The sequence below is a fragment of the Oncorhynchus tshawytscha genome, linkage group LG14 (genome assembly GCF_018296145.1).
Source record: "Oncorhynchus tshawytscha isolate Ot180627B linkage group LG14, Otsh_v2.0, whole genome shotgun sequence".
Taxonomy (NCBI): Eukaryota; Metazoa; Chordata; class Actinopteri; order Salmoniformes; family Salmonidae; genus Oncorhynchus; species Oncorhynchus tshawytscha.
This window is the reverse complement of record NC_056442.1, coordinates 10,630,122-10,652,528: the sequence shown is the minus strand read 5'-3', so window position 1 is coordinate 10,652,528 and position 22,407 is coordinate 10,630,122.

Genomic DNA, 22,407 nt, shown 5'->3' with positions numbered 1-22,407 from the left:
CTTTAGTGCATGCAGTCAAACTCCTGTGAACGTTGTTGGACCGTCTTTCAACTACTTTTCCCTATAGATTTGCAGTGCAACGCATTCCCACCAATGTTAGACGTATACATTCTGAATGTGTGTCCATTGTATGTTGTTCACAGAATGTGCATCCCATAGAGATGAAACCAGTTCTATCTATGGTGTACCCATTGTACTATAATTCACAGAATCACAGGCCTGATGGTGACAAGACAGCACCGTGGGGAATCGAGTTCCAGCTCAGAAAAAGTGTCTGTAATTAGGCTGATTATACACCAGCTGTCTGACAACACAGTAAATCAGGAGAGTGATGAACCTGAACAGTCATTCCACATTCACTACAACATCACTTTGATGCTGTGCTAATTAGTGATTGGAGCATTTGTATTGGTTCTTATTGAGTTTGTGTGAACAACAGTAGTATCGATGATATTATACTTTTTTTTAAATTGGTGGTTATTAAAAAATGCACATTGTGCGCTTTGCACTGTAGTATTTTATTTTGATATTCAACGTGGTATGGATATGTTTCCAGCAGGGAGCAGCATTGCACAGCAGATCTTCCAGTTCAAGACATCTTACAATGAGACCGGTGTAAAAACAACTTCACCACAGTATGCAGTGATTTATTTAGTGTTTGCCATTGAGTCAGCTTATGTCTTCTAATGGAGCTCTGTCGGCTTCACCAGCCTCTTTCAAAGACAAACACTCCTCGACGTGCTTCTACATCTGCATTGCTTGCTGTTTGGGGTTTTAGGCTGGGTTTCTGTATAGCACTTTGTGACATCTGCGGGAAAAGGGCTTTATAAATAAATGTGATTGATTGATACTCAAAGACAAACTCTTCATAATGTGGCTTGTAGACATTCCCCTCCCCCCAATATCCTCCCAATATGCAGCTCAATTTCTTTGGGTCTGGGACACATTCACTCATCACCCTGTGAGGTCCAGGGCTTCCCCCAGGCCTCCCCTATCAGCCTGGGCCAGATTTCGTTTGATCTGTGATATGTGAATGGTTCATGACTGGTTCTCAGTGACAACAGATGACCTGTAAGAGTGTCCATATCCCCTGAGGGCCCCTCCTCCTGGCTCTGGGGTCCTTCCTGGCCACCCAGAGGGATAACAGACCACGGGTATGGTTAGGGTCGTGCATCTCTCGCTTGTTCTCTTTTTTTTCTCTCTCTCTCTCTACCCCCATCGAGATCTTATCATACTGGTCATTGACAGCACACCTGGATAGGGACAGCTCAGGCATCCCTCACTCATGGTGGTGACAGACCGAGAGGTGAGGTAGAGTGTTTGTGGTCATCTCATACAGTACACCTCCATGACTAAGAAACATTTGCAGAAATCCTCATCGTTGGCATCCTCACATGTTGCCATATTGAAAACATACAATCTTTTCATGCATGCTCCCTCTTTGATCACAAATAGAGAAAGCAGAAGCAATATGCAGAGATCTCTTTCAAATGATCCCTCGTGTCAGGAGAGGGACAAATAACATAATAACATAATAATAGGGTGGAGTCATTTCTAAAAACTCAATTCAATGATTTATATCTGATTATATTTCTATAATGATCCTTCATTTATGTTGCCTGCAACTCCACTGACTATACTGTTCCACTGACAGTCATTTCCATACTTCTGTGGCATACTGGGGCATTCATACTGGAGCTATCAAAATAAATTGGGTATCCGATGCTCTTAAGTTTCTCTGCCTTTGGTTGACCCTGAAGCAATAACAAGACTATAATGTTTTTGAGGGTTTATCATACATTTTCCAAAGTGGATTGCAACTGAAAACAATTGTCTTTCTGTTGACATGTACATGACTATAGGAATAAAAGTCAGGGACAAACTGTTCAAGCGGTTTCACAGCGCAGTCAAAAGGGTCTGTTTCACTTGATGTTCAAGCCAGCGAAAAGCTTTTGACTTGATGCCTTCATTTGTCTGCAGCCCTCCGGTCATGCCGCAACCACAACAGATGGTTAGTGTTTGATTTAGTTCACAGTTATGCCGTATTTGAACTAGAATCAGACAGCCTCTATAAAATCTAATTGGAATTATGAGTACTTACATCACTATAAAGAACAAAAGCATTTAAAAAAATGTAAAAGCATGATTGGGTGCGAGCAGATACAAAATGCAAACGCATGATTGGGTGCGAGGAGATACAAAATGCAAGATATGTGGACAGCAAACAACTATCGATGTGCCATTTGAAGCCATTTATTTTGGAGAGTTGGTTTTTTTGGTGCTGTCAAGTCAAATATCTGAGAGTGTTTTGTGGTTTTCCCAGTGGGGTGGCTAAACCTCATCGCTCACAAGCAGGGTTTAGGTCGAAGCCGGGAAAGTCACACAAGGCCTTAAGCTGTTTGTCAGAGCTGTGTGTGTGTGTGTGTGTGTGTGTGTGTGTGTGTGTGTGTGTGTGTGTGTGTGTGTGTGTGTGTGTGTGTGTGTGTGTGTGTGTGTGTGATAGACTGTCAACAAAATTAGCAGTGAAGCACAGACCAGGCTTGTGCATGAGGATCACAGCAGTACTACATACAATCACACACACACACGCAATGCATGCACAACTGTTAAATATTGAACATTGTAACAGTTTGGTGGTTTAACATTTAGTACCTCAACAACAAAGTTAACAAAATACTCCCACGATTGGCAGCAGTTAGAACGTTGGACCAGTAAACAAAAGGTTTCGATTTTGAATCTCTGAAATGACAAGTTGTAAAAAAAATCAGTCGATCTATCCTTAAGCAAGGCACTTAGCCCGAGGGTCGCGGTCAATAATGGCTGATCCCTGGCAATGACCCCACTCTCCGAGGGTGTCTCAGGGGAAGTTGGGATATGCAAAAATACACATTTCCATTTCACACCTCACACTCGTACAGGTTACCCGCTTGCACATGCAGTGAAGCAGGACAAATATAAGCACACCCTATTTGACCTTTGGCACACAGAGCCTTAACTAACCACTGAACGCGAGGACTGATTTCCCAGTCTTACTTCCATTTGAAAACAAGTACAAGTTTGATTTCCATCTCCAATACCTCAACAGCCTGCACACTGTAAAACATTTTTTTTTTAAATCCCACAAATCTAATAGTTTCAACTAAGTAATTATTAAGTAACTGGTTCCACAGCCTTTTTTTGGTTTACTCAAATTTTTCAGTCTAAGTGTTACCTGAAGGAAAAAAAAGGTCGGCCCAAACTTATAGTGCCTTCAGAAAGTATTCAAATCCCTTTTCCACATTTTGTTGTGCTACAAAGTGGGATTAAAATGGATTTAATTGTCATTTTTTGGTCAACGATCTACATAAAATACTCTGTAATGTCAAAGTGGAAGAAAAAATATAATGTCTGTTGGAAAGCAGTTTGAACCAGGTTTTCCTCTAGGACATTGCCTGTGCTTAGCTCTATTTCATGTATTTTTATCCTAAAAAAACTCCCTAGTCCTTTCCGATGACAAGCATACCCATAACATTTGCGAGGCGTTGGAAAACCTCCCTGTTCGTTGTTGTTGAATCTATACTTGAAATTCACTGCTTGACTGAGGACCCTGACAGATAATTGTATGTGTGGTGTACAGAGATGGGGTAGTCATTTAAAAATCATGTTAAACACCATTATTGCACACAGAGTGAGTCCATGCCACGTATTATCTGACTTGTGGAGCAAATCTTTACTCCTGAAGTTATTTAAGCTTACCATAACAACAGGGTTGAATACTTATTGACTAAAGACATTAAAGGAGGCTGTCTTAATCAACTTCATCAGCATCCAGGGAGCAGTTGTTGTTGAAGGTTAACAACCTTGCTCAAGGACATAATAGCAGGTTTTTCCCAACTTAGCAGCTCAGGGATTTGAACCAGCAATCTTTTGGTTAGTGGCCCAATGTTCTTAAGCACTAGGCTACCTGCTACCCATAAATGGGGTGTTGTGTGCAGATCACTGACACAAAATCTAAATGTTGTAACACATCAAAACTTTGAAATAACCAAGAGGTAATCACCATGATGAATAAAATAGTTTTTCTTGAGTGTACTTTTAACAGAACGGATATTTACTTTGAAGTGCAAAGTGTAGCAATACAGGTGAAATCAGTTATTGACACAGACATGGTGGCATAGCAGGACGCTTGGTGTGCTGTGAAACAAGAGGATGTGAATACAAATCCCAGCTGAGGACATGTTGAATATAAATGACTCTAAATGAATGTGCCCCAGGTAATCATGTGGTTAAAATATTTAAGTTGGAAACATTGTTATTACCACTGTTGTGTGTAACTAATTCCACAGCCTTTTTTTCTGGTAAGATGCCCAAATAATCATTTCTAGTTGAATTAACATATGAGACGATTTGAGCAAACACGTCATTTTACGTTTTTGCCTATAGTTTTCTCATGTTGGAGCTAAGTTTGCGCCAACTAAAAATGTTACGTTCGGGTAACACTTTGACTGAAAAGTTGCGTAAACAAAAAAAGGCTGTGGAACCAAGTTACTTAATAATATTTAATTGAAACAACTAGACTTTTTTTTACACTGTGGTCTGCAGTCCAAGTACTTAAATTTCACACAAATGCAGGACTTTACTAAAACTGCAGGCAGACACATTTCTGATCTTCCTCTCTACCTAGAACAATCTGTTTGACACAGCTCGTCACTCTGTGGAATCCTGAAACAGTGTTCTCATGTTATAGTATATTCTCAAAATGCACCACCTTTGTCTGAAAGACCCTGTGGGCTGCCCACTTTCCTAGATGAACCAATATAAATGTTTATTAGACCACTGCATGCTGAACTAAAACTAACAGCAGCACTCTACTGTTAGTAGGTTAATAATTCATTATAACTGTGACTAACTATGACTTTGTCATCCATTCGGCATTTACTGAGCTGGCCAGGCTTCAGATCCCTGACAGCACATCATGTAGAAATCGATGAACACACACGCCTCCGGTGCTGACGTATAGCCAGTGGTGCTTGACATATCTGTCAATAACTCATAATTAACTGTATTTAGGACCGTCTAACAACAGTGATATTATTACTGTAAAACAAAGCTTTTGAGCAGTGACAAAGTGAACAATTATAAAAGCATCTGTCAAATCTAGCTAACGTAGTTCTCGGCATGTATGTACTGTAGGATGCATTTTATTTTTGGCAGTGAAACGAGGCTACTCAGGCGAGAGAGAAAAACTCACCCAAATGTATAGCCCAGTTGGAAAATATAAATTGACTGTTGAAAACAATTCATAAAATAATGTAAAACACATTTATTAGACGTGAATCACATTTTTATTTGGCTTAACCCCGACGGCATTGGTATGCGTACACCAGTTTGGGAATACCTGATCTAGAGTAAAGTACAGGGGCTTGTGAAAGTATTCACCCCCCTTGGCATTTTTCCTATTTCATTGCCTTACAACCTGGAATTAAAATAGATTTTTTGGGGGGGGGCTTTGTATCATTTGATTTACACAACACTTTGAAGATGCACTTTTTTTTATTATTGTGAAATAAGACCAAAAAACTGAAATCTTGAGCATGCATAACTACAGTTACTACAGTTACTATAGTTACTATAGTTACACATAGTTGTGCATAGTAGCCTCGTTTCACTGCCAAAAATAAAATGCATCCTACAGTACATACTGTACATGCCGAGAACTACATGTTAGCTAGATTTGACAGATGTATTTATTTTTTGGCTATTTTTTTAATTGTTCACTTTGTCACTGCTCAAAATCTTTGTCCCTGACCTGTTTGGAGAGCTCCTTGGTCTTCATGGTGCCGCTTGCTTGGTGGTGCCCCTTGCTTCGTGGTGTTGCAGACTCTGGGGCCTTTCAGAACAGGTGTGTATATACTGAGATCATGTGACAGATCATGTGGCACTTAGATTGCATACAGGTGGACTTTATTTAACTAATAATGTGACTTCTGAAGCTATTTGGTTGCACCAGATATTATTTAGGGGCTTCATAGCAAAGGGGGTGAATAAATATGCACACACCACTTTTCCCTTTTTATTGTTTCGAATTTTTTTTAACATGTTATTTCACTTCACCAATATGGACTATTTTTGTATGTCCATGACATGAAATCCAAATAAAAATCCATTTAAATTACAGGTTGTAATGCAAAAAAATTGGAAAAACGCCAAGGGGGATGAATACTTTTGCAAGGCTCTGTAGCCTAGTGTTTAATAAGGTAACTGGCAGTGGATCACAAGCTTCGTCCAAATCTGATGTGTATGACCACATCGTTAGCGTTATAGGAAGGAGAGGGGAGAGAAACCAGGTACCCAGCTCTTTCATCATTCATCTCTACTGAGGACAGCACTGACTCTATTCCACTACGCTTACAAAGAACTCCATTTGTTTCCTTATTGATGTGAATGCTCGTCATGGCACGTAAACAACGACCATTGAGGCCATGGCAGAGACTCAAGTTTGTCATTATATTGTCAATACCGTAACAGGTCCCGGTTTGTTTATGTGCAACTAATGAATGATTCTCTGAAGATGCCATCAGATAGGAGGCAGAGGGAGTTGGATTCATAATTCATACCAATCAGCAACTAATTCAGTGATTATTACACGTGTAAAGTGTCTCTGCCCATTTTGTTTCAATACCTACCATATTATAAGCACCTACACGTTGATAGGCGTAATGGAAATGCAGAGGAGAGGCCAGAGATCATGCAATACTATGTGATATTAAAGTCTATCAATATCTGTGGGTCAGGCTGCCCTCTCTTCGGAAACCTACTCTGCTGAGGCTCCATCCCAAATGGCACCCTATTCCCTATAGAGTGCAGTACTTTTAACCAGGAGTGCCATTTGGGAGTCAGCTTGAATCTATCAGCGTTAGAAGCAGCTCTTCCAATGGGAATATCCTCTGCTAGGCCTCTTCCTGACTGTTGGAAGCGTCCAAGTAATAGATCCCTGAAGATCACATGCAGGAGATCTGCCATGAAGAACAAATCAGAATTATGAAACCGCCATATTCTCTTTTCAAAGAGACTGTGGATATTCTGAGGGGAGTTGGTGCACGCAATCGTGTATGTGTGTGTGTGTGTGTGTGGGAGAGTGGGTGAGAGCCTGTATGCGTGCAAGTGTGTCTGAACTTTGATATCACTTCAACACTCAAGCTGCTGTTTTCTCAGTCCTACTGCTATAGCACTTTTAATAGTTCACTAATGAGGAAGGTGGAAAATACGGTATAGAATGTCATGCTCTTTGATTCATCTCCTCCTTGGTTAGGGTATAGTAACAGGGTCTGTGTTGACGGAAGCCCTAAGTCAGGTCATACTTTCATTCTCAAGTATTCATTTTCCACATCAAATACTCTATCTCCTCAGAAATGCAGTCACAGGCTCACAGCCACAGAATTATTCAAATTTCTATGGTCTATTCTCTAATTCTACAGTCACAGTGAGTACGCTTTACACATACTGTGCTGACACTTTCTCAAAGACATGTTAATCCCCATAAACATGACAATTGGAGCTCAGATACCCCTTATGTGCAACAGATCATATCAATCAATATCCATGTTTATTCAATGAGTTGGTCAGTTAGAACATTGACGTGCAGCGTTGTTGGCTTGTTGCTAAGGGAATAGGAATGCAGATCAATGAGGCCTAGGTCGTGTGGTTGGACCCCGGCACTGTAGACTTCTGTAGTGGTGACGTAGCTCTCACTGTCACCGTCACAAGGACATTTATGACTGGCTTAATACACATAGCAGACCAAAGAGAGTGAGGAAATTTGGTTTAATAAGCTAGTCTCGCGATGCCATCCTTCCAAGTCTCATTGTTGATGAAACGTGGGAATCAAGGCTAGGTTAAATCGTGCAGAGTATACATACCTCTACATACATATTTGTATTATTTAGTTGTTTGGCGTCTTGCATTGTAAGATGAACCATCCCTATGCGATATTGATGTATTGTTCCAATGTACTTTTCTCTATTTTTGCATACATTTTTCCCTCTGTTACACACCTGTGTTAAACCCTGCTTTTGGCATAGCAGCTCGGGAAGAATGTCCATTTGTAATGTATTACCTTGACTCCTCATCACTTCTAACTGCTGCTGCCAGCCCCTCTGGTTTAGATTAAGTGTCAATGCGTGCTTTATCAACCTATCAGAGCTGCCATCACCCCCCCCCCACTTGCTCTCTCTCGCTCTCTGTCTCTCTCTCTCTCGCTTTCTATCCCTTTCTCTCTCAATCTGTCTTTCTCAAGCCACCTCTCTCTATTCCTCTCTCTCTCTATCCCTATCTCTCTCCATCTTCTCTCTCTCTCTCTTTCTCTCTTTCTTTCTGAGGTAATTCATCTCTCTCATTCTCTCTCTTTTGGCTGATCGCAGTGCCCATTTGTTCGAAAAGAAGAAAACCCTGTCAGGATGGAAGATACAGCACAAGTGAGTTGAGTGAGTTGATGACCTTCAACACAGCGTTTTCGAAACATTGGGAGACAGAGAATGCCCTTGAGGTGAAGTCTGCTGTTTCATTGTCTTGCAGGTCCAATGAAGAATGAAGGTGACGTATTTTACTCCCAGCCCACTTAATCAACCCAGCCAGGGTTTACAGAAAGCACAGCATCTCCAACACCAACAACTGTTATACAGGGTGTTGCCATTGCCCTGTAGTTCCTAACCGCATACATATTCCATAACAACATGGTACATAAACCTCTTCAAGCTACTATTCATTCTACAGGTAATAAATGCAGTTACCATGCTGAGCTTGTAAAAATGTGATCATAGAAAATGGTTTAAACCCTATACGTTATGCATGAGTGCACACCAGTACTTTATAAAAAAAAGTGCTTCTCCTGCATGTACAATAAATCATTGTTGCCCTATTGCTGAGTTTAAAAACAATTAGCTATAAACCATGCCATAAATTACACACAATGCATTTCTCATCCATAACCACCTCCCTGACATAACCCACAGTATCATCTCTGCTTTTATTAGAGGGATAATCTGTCTGGACCTTGGACTGTCCCCCTTACTGACAGGCTGTGTCTCTAGATTAGAATTTCCAGCATCTCAGTATTGTGCACACATCGCGACAGATCATGCATGTCCTCTAAGAGAGAGGGAGAGACAGAGAGAGGGAGAGAGGGAGAGACAGAGAGAGGAACCCCCCTTTACAATCCAGAGCACATCATATTAGGATACATTGGAAATCACACTTCCATTTCAAGGACTTTTTATTCATTAGAATTAACAGGAACATCCCTAATTAAATCTGCTAGTCCTGCTTGACCTTGTACATTTTGCTGCTCACTACTCAACAAGCAAGGCACTCACTCACAAACCACTTGGATAGCATACTTGCTGTCTATATGTGTTGTGCGATCAATATTGCACACTATATGATTTGTAGTTACATGAAAGGTTCTAGTGTATAGTGTATTGGATAAAATATAACCAATATACACACTACAGCAAGTATACAAACAAAAACAGGAAGTACCAGTAACTCGCTCAATACAGAAGTTGTCAGATGAAGCAGATGCTAAGCTACAAGACTGTTTTCCTATCACAGACTGGAATATGTTCCGGGATTCTTCCGATGGCATTGAGAAGTACACCACATCAGTCACTGGCTTCATCGATGACATTGTCCCCACAGTGACTGTACGTTCATACCCCAACCAGAAGCCGCTTTCATTTCAAGGAGCGGAAGTCAGTTAAGGACAAATTCTTATTCACAATGACGGCCTACCCCTGCCAAACCCTAACTAGGACAACGCCAAACCCTAACCAGGAGAGCTCTGGGCCAATTGTGCACCGCCCTATGGGACTCATAATCACAGCCATTTGTGATACAGCCTGGAATTGAACCAGGGTCTGTAGTGACGCCTTTAGCACTGAGATGCAGTGCCTTAAACCTCTGCGCCACTCACTCTAACCCGGATGCTTATAAGAAATCCCACTGTGCCCTCCGACAAACCATCAAACAGGCAAAGCATCAATACAGGACTAAGATTCAACCCTACTACACCAGCTCCGATGCTCGTCGGATGTGGCAGGGCTTGCAAACTATTATGGAAGCTCAGTTGCAAGCTGTCCAGTGACACAAGCATACCAGACGAGCTAAATAACTTCTATGCACGCTTTGAAGCAAGCAACACTGAAGTATGCATGAGAGCATCAGCTGTTTCAGATGACTGTGTGATCACGCTCTCCGTAGCCGATGTGAGTAAGATCTTTAAATAGGTCAATATTCACAAGGCCGCAGGGCCAGACGGATTACCAGGACGTGTACTCTGTGCATGCGCTGACCAATTGGCAAGTGTCTTCACTGACATTTTCAACCTGTCCCTGACCAAGTCTGTAATACCAACATGTTTCAAGCAGACCACCATAGTGCCTGTGCCCAAGAACACCAAGGTAACCTGCCTAAATGACTACCGACCCATAGCACTCACATCTGTAGCCATGAAGTGCTTTGAAATGCTGGCTCACATCAACACCATTATCCCAGAAACCCTAGACCCACTCCAATTTGCATACTGCCCCAACAGATCCACAGATGGTGCACTCCACACTGCCCTTACCCACCTGGACAAAAGGAACACCTACGTGAGAATGTTATTCATTGACTACAGCTCAGCGTTCAACACCATAGTGCCCTTAAAGCTTATCACTAAGCTAAGGACCCTGGGAATAAACACATCCCTCTGCAACTGGATCCTGGACTTCCTGACGGCCCCCCCGTCCCTCCGTCTGTTGCTATATCAACAGGGTGATGACCTAATGAATAGAATTTTGGAGATCATTACAGCCTAAATGACGTTCTTTTCATCATCGCTATGCAAACAAGGCTGTGATGTCTGTGACAATTTCGCTGTTTAAACAAGTTTTGTTTAGCTAATCAAATGAAAACATTCATTCTAACTACTTTTTGGTACCTTGTTAACATTACAACACGAAATCCATGTGTAAACGTGTAATCTGCTTGACACATTAAAGTTACTTACCTTACAGATCACGAAGTCAGCTAATTTCCACTCCATTCGTATGCAAATCCGTTTGAGTCATACACTGGCTTGTCTGGCTGTCATGTTTTTATTTTATCCTGCCTTACCCTTGTCTACACTGAAATAATATCATTTCAGTAGTCCTCTATTATGTTTCATTTTTGTTCTATCTCGCATAGATCATTGGTACAACATTGTGGTTGAATATATATGTATCTATTGTAGGTCCTAGGATACAGCAATGAATAATGTGGAAGAAATACATACCATCAAAGGAAACTTACAGGAATTAACACCTGTGAAAACCACCAGCTGTGAAAACCACCACCTGTGAAAACCACCACCTGTGAAAACCACCAGCTGTGAAAACCATCCTGGAAAAATGTAAGATTTTAGTACATACATTTTGATCGTTTCTTGGTACATTTGTGTCATTGAATTTATTTTCGTTATTTTAGGTCATTTTTTTGTACACTCACATTGCAATCAGACTGAAATACTTAATTCTGGTGTGTGGAATAAAGGGGTGGGTGCTGTGTGGTTGGGAGGTTCTGCCTGTCACTTGTTCTCAACAGGCAGTCTCGGAAGGGGGACTTGAAGTGGGAGACTGCGAAGTCCAAGCACTGCTGCTCTCTGCGTTCTGAGTGTTTGCAGTGCTAGTGGTTTTTAGTTCATCTGTGTATTTTACATATTATATGCCCAGTATGATACGGCTAGCAAACTTTATTAGCGGATAATAACAACATGACAATGACAGTAGCTTTAGACAATGTAATGAGATGGAGGAGGGGATGGGATGAGTGGTCAGATTGTTGGGCAATCAGACATCCCTAGATACAGAATTTAATCTGGAGGGAGAGGAGAGAAAGAGTTAAAGGATGAGGAGAGAGGAAAGAGGCAGAATCAAGAGATGTTCGATCAGGTGCTGTGGCTAGTTCTTCCTGTCACTTGTTCCCAACAGGCAGACAGTCTCAGTTAGGGGTTCAATAACATGGGCCTGGTTTAGTTGGAAGCCCTCTCACCACATCAAGGTACAGGCCAAGAGAAGGATTTTGGTTTTAATTAAGGCCTTTAACCCCCTACTCTATCTTTGTAGTATTTGACCTGATGGGGCTTGGATAGGTGTAGTAATATTGTGATGACTCACCATATGTGTAATGGACTCCGGGAGACTTCTGCCAGATTACATACACAAATCTAGAGCCTCCGGATATGCAAACACTAACTAGAAACCCATGTACAATTCCATGCCAACCCTGGCCTAAAACTTGATTTGGAATTGGACACAAAAGATTAATAGTTAGGGAGAAGAGGTTAAGGACTAGGCAACTGAACTGTCAATTGTGAGAGAAACTCTGGGATGGTGTTATGACCACTCGAGTCATACACCTTAACATCACCTACCTCTCAGCGAAGGTTACTTACCGTGACCCAGTAGTTAGCCTTGAGATTGACTATCTGGACAAACCCCTGGGCCAGTGTTGGTACTGCTGACATCATGGCGATGCCGCCCACCGCGAGGAGGCCTCCTACTTCTGAATGCTGCACCTGCAGAAGAGCTTGAGCATGATCAATTGTAAAATTGTCTAACTAGGAGTGTGACGGAATAGTTGGAAGTGTCCAACTGCTCCAACTGGAGAAGATTGTTGGCTTCTACCGAGGTAACCATTATGAAGACATAAAGAGAAAAAATGTCAGTGTTAGGAAAACTAAAACTAGCTTCAGGTTATTTTGTGTGCAAATAGTTATTATCTGAGATTTTGTTATATTTACATAACCCTAATGGATGATGACCCCAGCTAGGAGCGAAAGAGGAGCGTGGTTTCCCAGGTCTCGCCTTCATCCTTCTTCCAAACCAAGTAATTCGCCCGTATGTCGAAGCACTTGGTCCCCTTCTTGATTTTCCTCTGGTAGCTCTCCTTCTGCTTATCCTGCACCTTGTTGATGTTCAGTCTCACCTTGATTGATAACAGAAATAAATGCAAATATATTTCATATTAAATGTCCAACATGCATCTCTGTCAGCACGTCCTCCCTCTCCTCCTTAGTGAAAATCACCCTCCTGTGTTGCTGGCCATCCTTCCCCAGTAGGTGCACGTGCTTGCCTAACAAGTTGGAAGACAAGAGTTGTTGTAATACTAAAGTCAAAGTAAAATTGCACTGCTCTTTTTCTCTTTCTGTTTCTCTCACTCTCCATCTCTCTGTCTTTCACTCTCTTCCCACCACTTTCTCTCTCTTTCTTTCTCACTTTCTTCCTCCCTCTCTTTCTGTATGGGTCTCTCTCTGTCATCTAGTGACACCTATTTAAGGGCAGTTGGAGTTACCATAATAGTTTACACCTATCCATTTGATTGATCAGGGTTAACTTATAGCTAGATACCTCAATGTGACAGACATACAGTATAACTAAATGTATAGCTAGCGACATGTAGATGACCAACTAACGTTAGCTAGATGAAAAATGGTTGTTAAATGGTTGTACATAAATCCTTCCAGTTATCTAACAGTAACATAAATTAACAGCTTAACGTTAACGTTACCCTGAATTGTGAATTTCTCTGCCCCCCTATGAATGTTGCGCCTCTAGTCGAGATCAGTGCTGCCTTCATAGTACTTTGCCTGGTTGGAAAGATAAAAGAAAATCTCCTCGAGAGATGCCATTAAAGTGCAAACTACATACAAACAGAAAGCAGCTACAAGAAGTTAGCTAGCTAGATTAACAGAAAGCAGCAATAACAGTTAGCTAGCTAACTTAGATAACGTTAGCTAAATAAAACTGTATCGCTGAGGTAAATAAGTACCTAGCAATGTCAATATAAAATCAATCTAAAAACAGCTTAAATAAAAAAAGTATTTTGGGCCTCTGAAGCAGCAGGTAGTCAGAAGGTTGTCACTGTCAAAAACACAGTCTTTGGAGAGCAATTCTGAGGTGATAATTTTGCATGGATTGAGGGAGCACTTCTGAGGTGAAATACAACTAGAACTGCCAGTGTCCTCCTTCCTTCACGACCACTACAGGGTAACCAAGCAACCAACATAGCAACGGACACTTTGGTTCATTATGTAATCCGGTCAGAATGTTGCAAGTTCTAGCAACAACCCTAGCAACAGAAGTTAGAACTCATCAAATCCCATTGTGACGTAGAGGGGGACATTGTTTGGCATGACAGGCCCCTCAGGGGTGCATGCTCAGTCCCCTCCTGTACTCCCTGTTCACTCATGACTGCATGGCCAAGCATGACTCCAACACCATCATTAAGTTTGCCGATGACCCAATAGTGGTAGGCCTGATCACTGACAACTATGAGACAGCCTAAAGGGAGGAGGTCAGAGACTTGGCAGTGTGGTGCCAGGATAACAACCCCTCTCTCAACGTGATCAAGACAAAGGAGATGATTGTGGACTACAGGAAAAGGAGGGCCGAGCACGCCCCCATTTGACACCCCCAGAGTGTCAAATTGCCAAAGACTCCAGTCACCCTAGTCATAGACTGTTCTCTCCGCTACCGCACGGCAAGCTGTACCGGAGCGCCAAGTCTAGGTCCAAAAGGCTACTTAATAGCTTCTACCCCCAAGCCATGAGACTTGAGGGTACTATTTAATGAAGCTGCCAGTTGAGGACTTGTGAGGAATCTGTTTCTCAAACTAGACACTCTAATGTACTTGTCCTCTTGTTCAGTTGTGCACCGGGGCCTCCCACTCCTCTTTCTATTCTGGTTAGAGACAGTTTGTGCTGTTCTGTGAAGGGAGTAGTACACAGCGCTGTACCAGATCTTCAGTTTCTTGGCAATATCTCGCATGGAATAGCCTTCATTTCTTAGAACAAGAATAGACTGACAAGTTTCAGAAGAAAGGTCTTCGTTTCTGGCCATGTTGAGCCTGTAATCGAACCCACAAATGCTGATGCTCCAGATACTCAACTAGTCTAAAAAAAAGCCAGTTATATTGCTTCTTTAATCAGGACAACAGTTTTCAGCTGTACTAACATAATTGCAAAAGGGTTTTCTAATGATCAATTAGCCTTTTAAAATTATAAACTTGGATTAGCTAACACAACATACCATTGGAACACAGGAGTGATGGCTGCTGAAAATGGATCTCTGTAAGCCTATGTAGATATTCCATTAAAAATCATCTGTTTCCAGCTACAATAGTCATTTACAACATTAACCATGTCTACACTGTATTTCTGATCAATTTGATGTTATTTTAATGGACAAAAATGTTGCTTTTCTTTAAAAAATAAGGACATTTCTAAGTGACCCCAAACTTTTGAACGGTAGTGTACATATTATCTACATTTCCTCAACTAACCGGTGCCCCCTCACATTGACTTTGTACCGGTAGCCCCTGTATATACTGTAGCCCTGTTACTGTTATTTTATTGTTGTTCTTTAATTAGTAGTTATTTTTCTATTTTCTAAATGTTTTCTTTTACTTTTTTACATCAGTTTATTTAGGCTTGTAAGTAAGCATTTCACTGTAAGGGCTACACCTTGTTTTCGGCACGTGTGACAAATAAAATGTGATTCAATCATTTTTATACTGTTGTCAACTGTATTGTGCCACAATCAATCTGCCACAATGAATTAATTTGTAAACCCTTATGTTATGCTATGTGGTGTTATGTTACCCCATAATATAATGTTATCCAAACCAGCCAACATAGGCAATGGTAGAGGACCATGCTGATGCCCTGAACAAGGGAGGAGAGAGGCAGCATCCGTCCTCCTCCTCTCCTCTCACACTTCAGGCCTAGTGAGTCCCTAACAGATGTTGCGTTCTCTCAATAGAGCCATTTTTTTATAATGAAAGGAATGAATGACTCTCTCTGTAACAAACATAACGGGAACATAAAGCATTCCTCCCTGGGCACCATGCTGCTTTCAGCCAACGCTAATCCCACAGCTCAGTATGGTGTCAGATCATTAATTTATACATACATTTCACATGGGCCATTTAAAAAAAGACATACAAGAGCTGCTTTGAAGGTGACTCTGAGGAATTGGTTTGAATAAATTCCTCTAAACCACACAAGATTTTGTGTTTGTGACAACAGCCTCCGTTAACGTGGACATGTAACTGCCAAAATAAAGGAAACACCAACATAAAGTGTCTTAAAAGGGCATTGGGCCACCACAAGTCAGTCAGTATAGCTTCATGCACCTTGGTATAGATTCTACAATTGTATGGAACTCTATGAGGGATGCGACACCATTCTTCCAAGTGAAATTCCATCATTTGGTGTTTTCTTGATGGGTTGTAAAACACTGTCTAAGGCGCCGCTCCAGAATCTCCCATAAGTTTTCAATTGGGTGGAGATCTGGTGACTTAGACAGCCATGGCATTTGGTTTACGTTGCTTACATGCTCATCAAACCATTTAGTGACCACTCGTTCCCTGTGGATGGGGGCATAGCCATGGTACCCAAAATAATTGCAAAAATAATGGCCTGCCCAGCATTTTTTTTACATGACCCCAAGTATGATGGCATGTTAATTGCTTACTTAACTCAGGAACTACACCTGTGTGAAAGCACCTGCTTTCAATAGGCTTTGTAGTCCTCGTTTACTCACATGTTTCCATTATTTTGGCAGTTACCAGTATAACACTAATACATACAGTAACATAAGCTTGACATATCAACATTGGATATTTCCTCAGTCACAAAGATGACCTTGTAGAATGATTTAGAATGATTTTTCCCCAATGAGGATACAGGTTTGTGTCATGGTGGTAAAAACAGAGGACAAAGGTGGAGGTATCAGCTGAAGGATAACGCCAAAGTTAAAAAATATATATATTTTGAAGTTAGTTTGTTGCTCGGTTATCATTTTGAAGTTAGTTTCTAGGTGCTAAAATAGTTAAAGAAATATGTGAAATATCTTTTAAAAATGTTTATTTGCCGTCTAAACTTTCATATACAGTTGAAGTCGGAAGTTTACATACACTTAGGTTGGAGTCATTAAAACTCGATTTTCAACCACTCCACAAATTTCTTGTTAACAAACTATAGTTTTGACAAATCAGTTAGGACATCTACTAATTCTTCCTACAATTGTTTACAGACAGATTATTTCACTTATAATATACTGTATCACAATTCCATTGGGTCAGAAGTTGACTCTGCTGTACACTAAGTTGACTGAGCCTTTAAACAGCTTGGAAAATTCCAGAAAATTATGTCATGGCTTTAGAAGCTTCTAGAGCTTTTAGAGGCTTATTGATATAATTGATGTACCTGTGGACGTATTTCAAGGCCTACCTTCAAACTCAGTGCCTCTTTACTTGACATTATGGGAAAATCAAAAGAAGAATTGTAGACCTCCACAAGTCTGGTTCATCCTTGGGAGCAATTTCCAAATGCCTGAAGGTACCACGTTCATCTGTACAAACAATAGTACACAAGTATGAACACCATGGGACCATGCAGCCGTCATACTGCTCAGGAAGTTGACGCGTTCTGTCTCCTAGAGATGAACGTACTTTGCTGCAAAAAGTGCAAATCAATCCCAGAACAACAGCAAATGACCTTGTGAAGATCCTGGAGGAAACAGGTACAAAAGTATCTATATCCATAGTAAAACGAGTCCTATATCGACATAACCTGAAAGGCCGCTCAGACAGGAAGAAGCCACTGCTCCAGAACCGCCATAAAAAAGCCAGACTACAGTTTGCAACTGCACATGGGGACAAGGATTGTACTTTTTGGAGAAATGTCCTCTGGTCTGATGAAGCAAAAATAGAACTGTTTGGCCATAATGACCATCGTTATGTTTGGAGGAAAAAGGGGGAGGCTTGCAAGCCGAAGAACACCATCCCGACCGTGAAGCACAGGGGTGGCAGCATCATGTTGTGGGGGTGCTTTGCTGCAGGAGGGACTAGTGCACTTCACAAAATAGATGGCATCATGAGAAAGAAAAATGATGTGGATAGATTGAAGCAACATCTCAAGACATCAGTCAGAAAGTTAAAGCTTGGTCGCAAATGGGTCTTCCAAATGGACAATGACCCCAAGCACACTTCCAAAGTTGTGGCAAAATGGCTTAAGTATAACAAAGTCAAGATATTGGAGTGGCCATCACAAAGCCCTGACCTCAATCCTATAGAAAATGTGTGGGTAGAACTGAAAAAGCGTGTGCGAGCAAGGAGGCCTACAAACCTGACTCAGTTACACCAGCTCTGTTAGGAGGAATGGGCCAAAATTCACCCAACTTATTGTGGGAAGCTTGTGGAAGGCTACCCGAAACGTTTGACCCAAGTTAAACAATTTAAAGGCAATGCTACCAAATACTAATTGAGTGTATGTAAGCTTCTGACCCACTGGGAATGTGATGAAAGAAATAAAAGCTGAAAGAAATAATTCTCTCTACTATTATTCTGACATTTCACATTCTTAAAATAAAGTGGTGATCCTAACTGACCTAGGACAGGGAATTTTTACGAGGATTAAATATCAAGAATTGTGAAAAACTGATTTTAAAGGTATTTGGCTAAAGTGTATGTAAACTTCTGACTTCAACTGTACATCCCATGTTTTCCCTTTTTCCTTCCTTCCTTCCTTCCTTCCTTCCTTCCTTCCTTCCTTCCTCCTCTCTTTTGCCATCGCTCCCTCTATGTTTCTGCCTTATCTCTCTTGCTCTCACTCTGTCTCTCTAGGGAAGGTCATAAATGTGTTTGGGGCATAGAGGGACCAGAGTCTTAAAACAGTCATTAATCCTGAACCAGGATGGAGCTGGATAGAGTTGGTTATGTTCCCAGCAAGGCCATTCATTCCTTATACTAAATAGACTCCCAGTACAGTGTTTACCAGAGTGTTCAGCTGTTTACTGTTCATACAAGTGTTTTATACCGTTACATGCCATAGACAGAAAATGATATCTGCATTAGCATAAAGAGCAGCAAGGATGGCTTTCTTCAATCTGTGAACCAACAACTCCCTCATGGGATAAAAAATTAAAAGGTAAAGGACCCCAAAGACATAAAATAGAGAGGGATAGCACAAGAGAGAGAGAGATACCATAGCAGTCATATTCAGATGCATGTGCACACATTCTGTATTTAGACAGGCAGAAACACAGAGACCCAGTTGGTTGGGTTGAATGGGAATAAGTGTGACGCCATGCACCATGGGTATAGAACGCTGACAGACTGCGTTACCGGGTGGTGTGTTTGTATTTCCACACGTCCCCAGGAGACCTGTGTTTCACTAGCTAACCTTTTGTTTGCACACCAAACAAGCCATCATGTCAATAGAAACACAATGGTCGTTCATTTTCTCTGGTTTATAACTATGGACTTTTGAATCATACAGTATATAAGATACATTATGCACAGACAGGACGCTTCTTGACATGGAATTTATTTTTACTTAAAACATCTCTATACAGAGTATATCAGTTTTATAAAGGGTGAATTGGAAAGAACAAACACAGTAATACATACAAATAAACCACTGTAGACACGTTTTTTACAAAATGTATGTACAGCATTTACAGTACCTGAGAGTTGGGACACAATATTTTCAGCCTATTAAAAGGTAAAATAATATCACTTTTTAAATATTTTTTACAATTAATTAACACTTACAAGTCATTGTCTATTTGTCGGAGAGAGGGAGATAGTAATACAAATCATTTCATGCCAGAAACACTAGGATTTTACATGCAAAGCCAAGGTCTCTAAGGAATCTTAATCTACTGTATAACGACTCATATCCACATGCAAAATTCAGAAGCATTCCCTCATTGAAGGGTTGGGTGAACTGTATCGGTGGGCTACTTGTTAGCAATTTATTTAATTGGTAGAGTGTACATACAACAGTAGAGGAATGACTGAGTAGTGTCTGAAAGAGAACACTTCTCTCTTCTGTTGGTGGCTGTTCAGTGTCCTGAGTCTGGGAGGTTAGTCCTGTGCAGTGCCTCTCTATGTTGGGCTGATGCTGGTGATGATTCCTGAGTCTTGGTCCTGAATGGTTACATTGAGATAGGCCAAACAAGTCAACAGTAAGGGCAGAGTTAGTATTGCAAACCTACTAGTAATTTACCAAAATTAAGGTGTCTTCGGTAATAATGGTAATTACCAGGTAATCTATGGCAATGTATGGTAACTTTGGTCATTTATACTTAAAAAAACAATACTCATATACAGTGGGGAGAACTGGTATTTGATACACTGCCAATTTTGCAGGTTTTCCTACTTACAAAGCATGTAGAGGTCTGTCATTTTTATCATAGGTACACTTCAACTGTGAGAGACGGAATCTAAAACAAAAATCCAGAAAATCACATTGTATGATTTAAGTAATTAATTTGCATTTTATTGCATGACATAAGTATTTGATCACCTACCAACCAGTAAGAATTCTGGCTCTCACAGAGTTTTTCTTTAAGAAGCCCTCCTGTTCTCCACTCATTACCTATATTAACTGCACCTGTTTGAACTTGTTACCTGTATAAAAGACACCTGTCCACACACTCAATCAAACATACTCCAACCTCTCCACAATGGCCAAGACCAGAGAGCTGTGTAAGGACATCAGGGTTAAATTGTAGACCTGCACAAGGCTGGGATGGGCTACAGGACAATAGGCAAGCAGCATGGTGACAAGGAAACAACTGTTGGCACAATTATTAGAAAATGGAAGACGTTCAAGATGACTGTCAATCACCTTCAGTCTGGGGCTCCATGCAAGATCTCACCTTGTGGGGCATCAATGATCATGAGGAAGGTGAGGGATCAGCTCAGAACAACACGGCAGGACCTGGTCAATGACCTGAAGAAAGCTGGGACCACAATCTCAAAGAAAACCATTAGTAACACACTACGCCGTCATGGATTAATATCCTGCAGGTCCAAGGTCATGTGGTCTGATGAGACAAAAATAGAGCTTATGGGTCTAAACTCCACTCGCCGTGTTTGGAGGAAGAAGAAGGATGAGTACAACCCCAAGAACACCATCCCAACCGTGAAGCATGGAGGTGGAAACATCATTCTTTGGGGATGCTTTTCTGCAAAGGGGACAGGACGACTGCACCGTATTGAGGGGAGGATGGATGGGGCCATGTATCACGAGATCTTGGCCAACAACCTCCTTCCCTCATTAAGTGCATTGAAGATGGGTCGTGGCTGGATCTTCCAGCATGACAACGACCCGAAACACACAGCCAGGGCAACTAAGGAGTGGCTCCGTAAGAAGCATCTCAAGGTCCTGGAGTGGCCTAGCCAGTCTCCAGACCTGAACCCAATATAAAATCTTTGGAGGGAGCTGAAAGTCCGTATTGCCCAGCAACAGCCCCAAAACCCGAAGGATCTGGAGAAGGTCTGTATGGAGGAGTGGGCCAAAATCCCTTCTGCAGTGTGTGCAAACCTGGTCAAGAACTACAGGAAACGTATGATCTCTGTAATTGCAAACAAAGGTTTCAGTACCAAATATTAAGTTCTGCTTTTCTGATGTATCAAATACTTATGTCATGCAATAAAATGCAAATTAATTACTTCAAAATCATACAATGTGATTTTCTGGATTTTTGTTTTAGATTCCGTCTCTCACAGTACATGCTTTCTAAGTAGGAAAACCTTCTGAATCGACAGTGTATCAAATACTTGTTCTCCCCACTGTATAAAGTATATATTTTTTATATTTGTGTCCATATTGTCCATGAATTTCTAGTAGATAGATCAAATAGTTCAAAGAGAAAATAATCTAATTAATGAAAAAAAGATCTAATCAATAATGGCATTATTTTCAGTTAACTCTGTTACTCTTCCAAATAATGACTTTTTCACCACAGCCACCAGTTTACGGCAAAACAATTTACAATATTGACATATTCAAAAAACTAAAGTGTGTAAAAAAATCAATAAAGGATATTTCATGCTGAAACCTTAATTTTAAACACCAATCAGTGGCAGTCGGTGCCATTTAAGATGAGGGTGGATCTAGATACTTTTTCTAATCTCTCTGGATTAAAACCAAATGTGTACTGTATTGAATCACAAGAAAATACAACTTTTACATTACCATGTAGTTTACCAATAAAATGGTCTGACGAGGATGTGGACATACTCGGTATACATATCCCGAAAGAAAGAAATGATCTTGCTACCACATGGAAAGGAAAATACCTGTCTATTTGTCGAAAAATCATTCTGAATAACTCCTTAGTTATATTCCAGTTTACCTATCTGCTTATGGTCTTGCCTACACCTAGTGACCTGTTTTTTTTTTATTATATGAGCAAAAAATATTCCATTTGATTTGGAACGGCAAGCCAGACAAAATAAAAAGGTCCTATTTATATTATGAATATGAATTCAGACTGCAAAAATGATTAAATATTAAAGCATTAGACCTCTCACTAAAGGCATCAGTCAAACAAA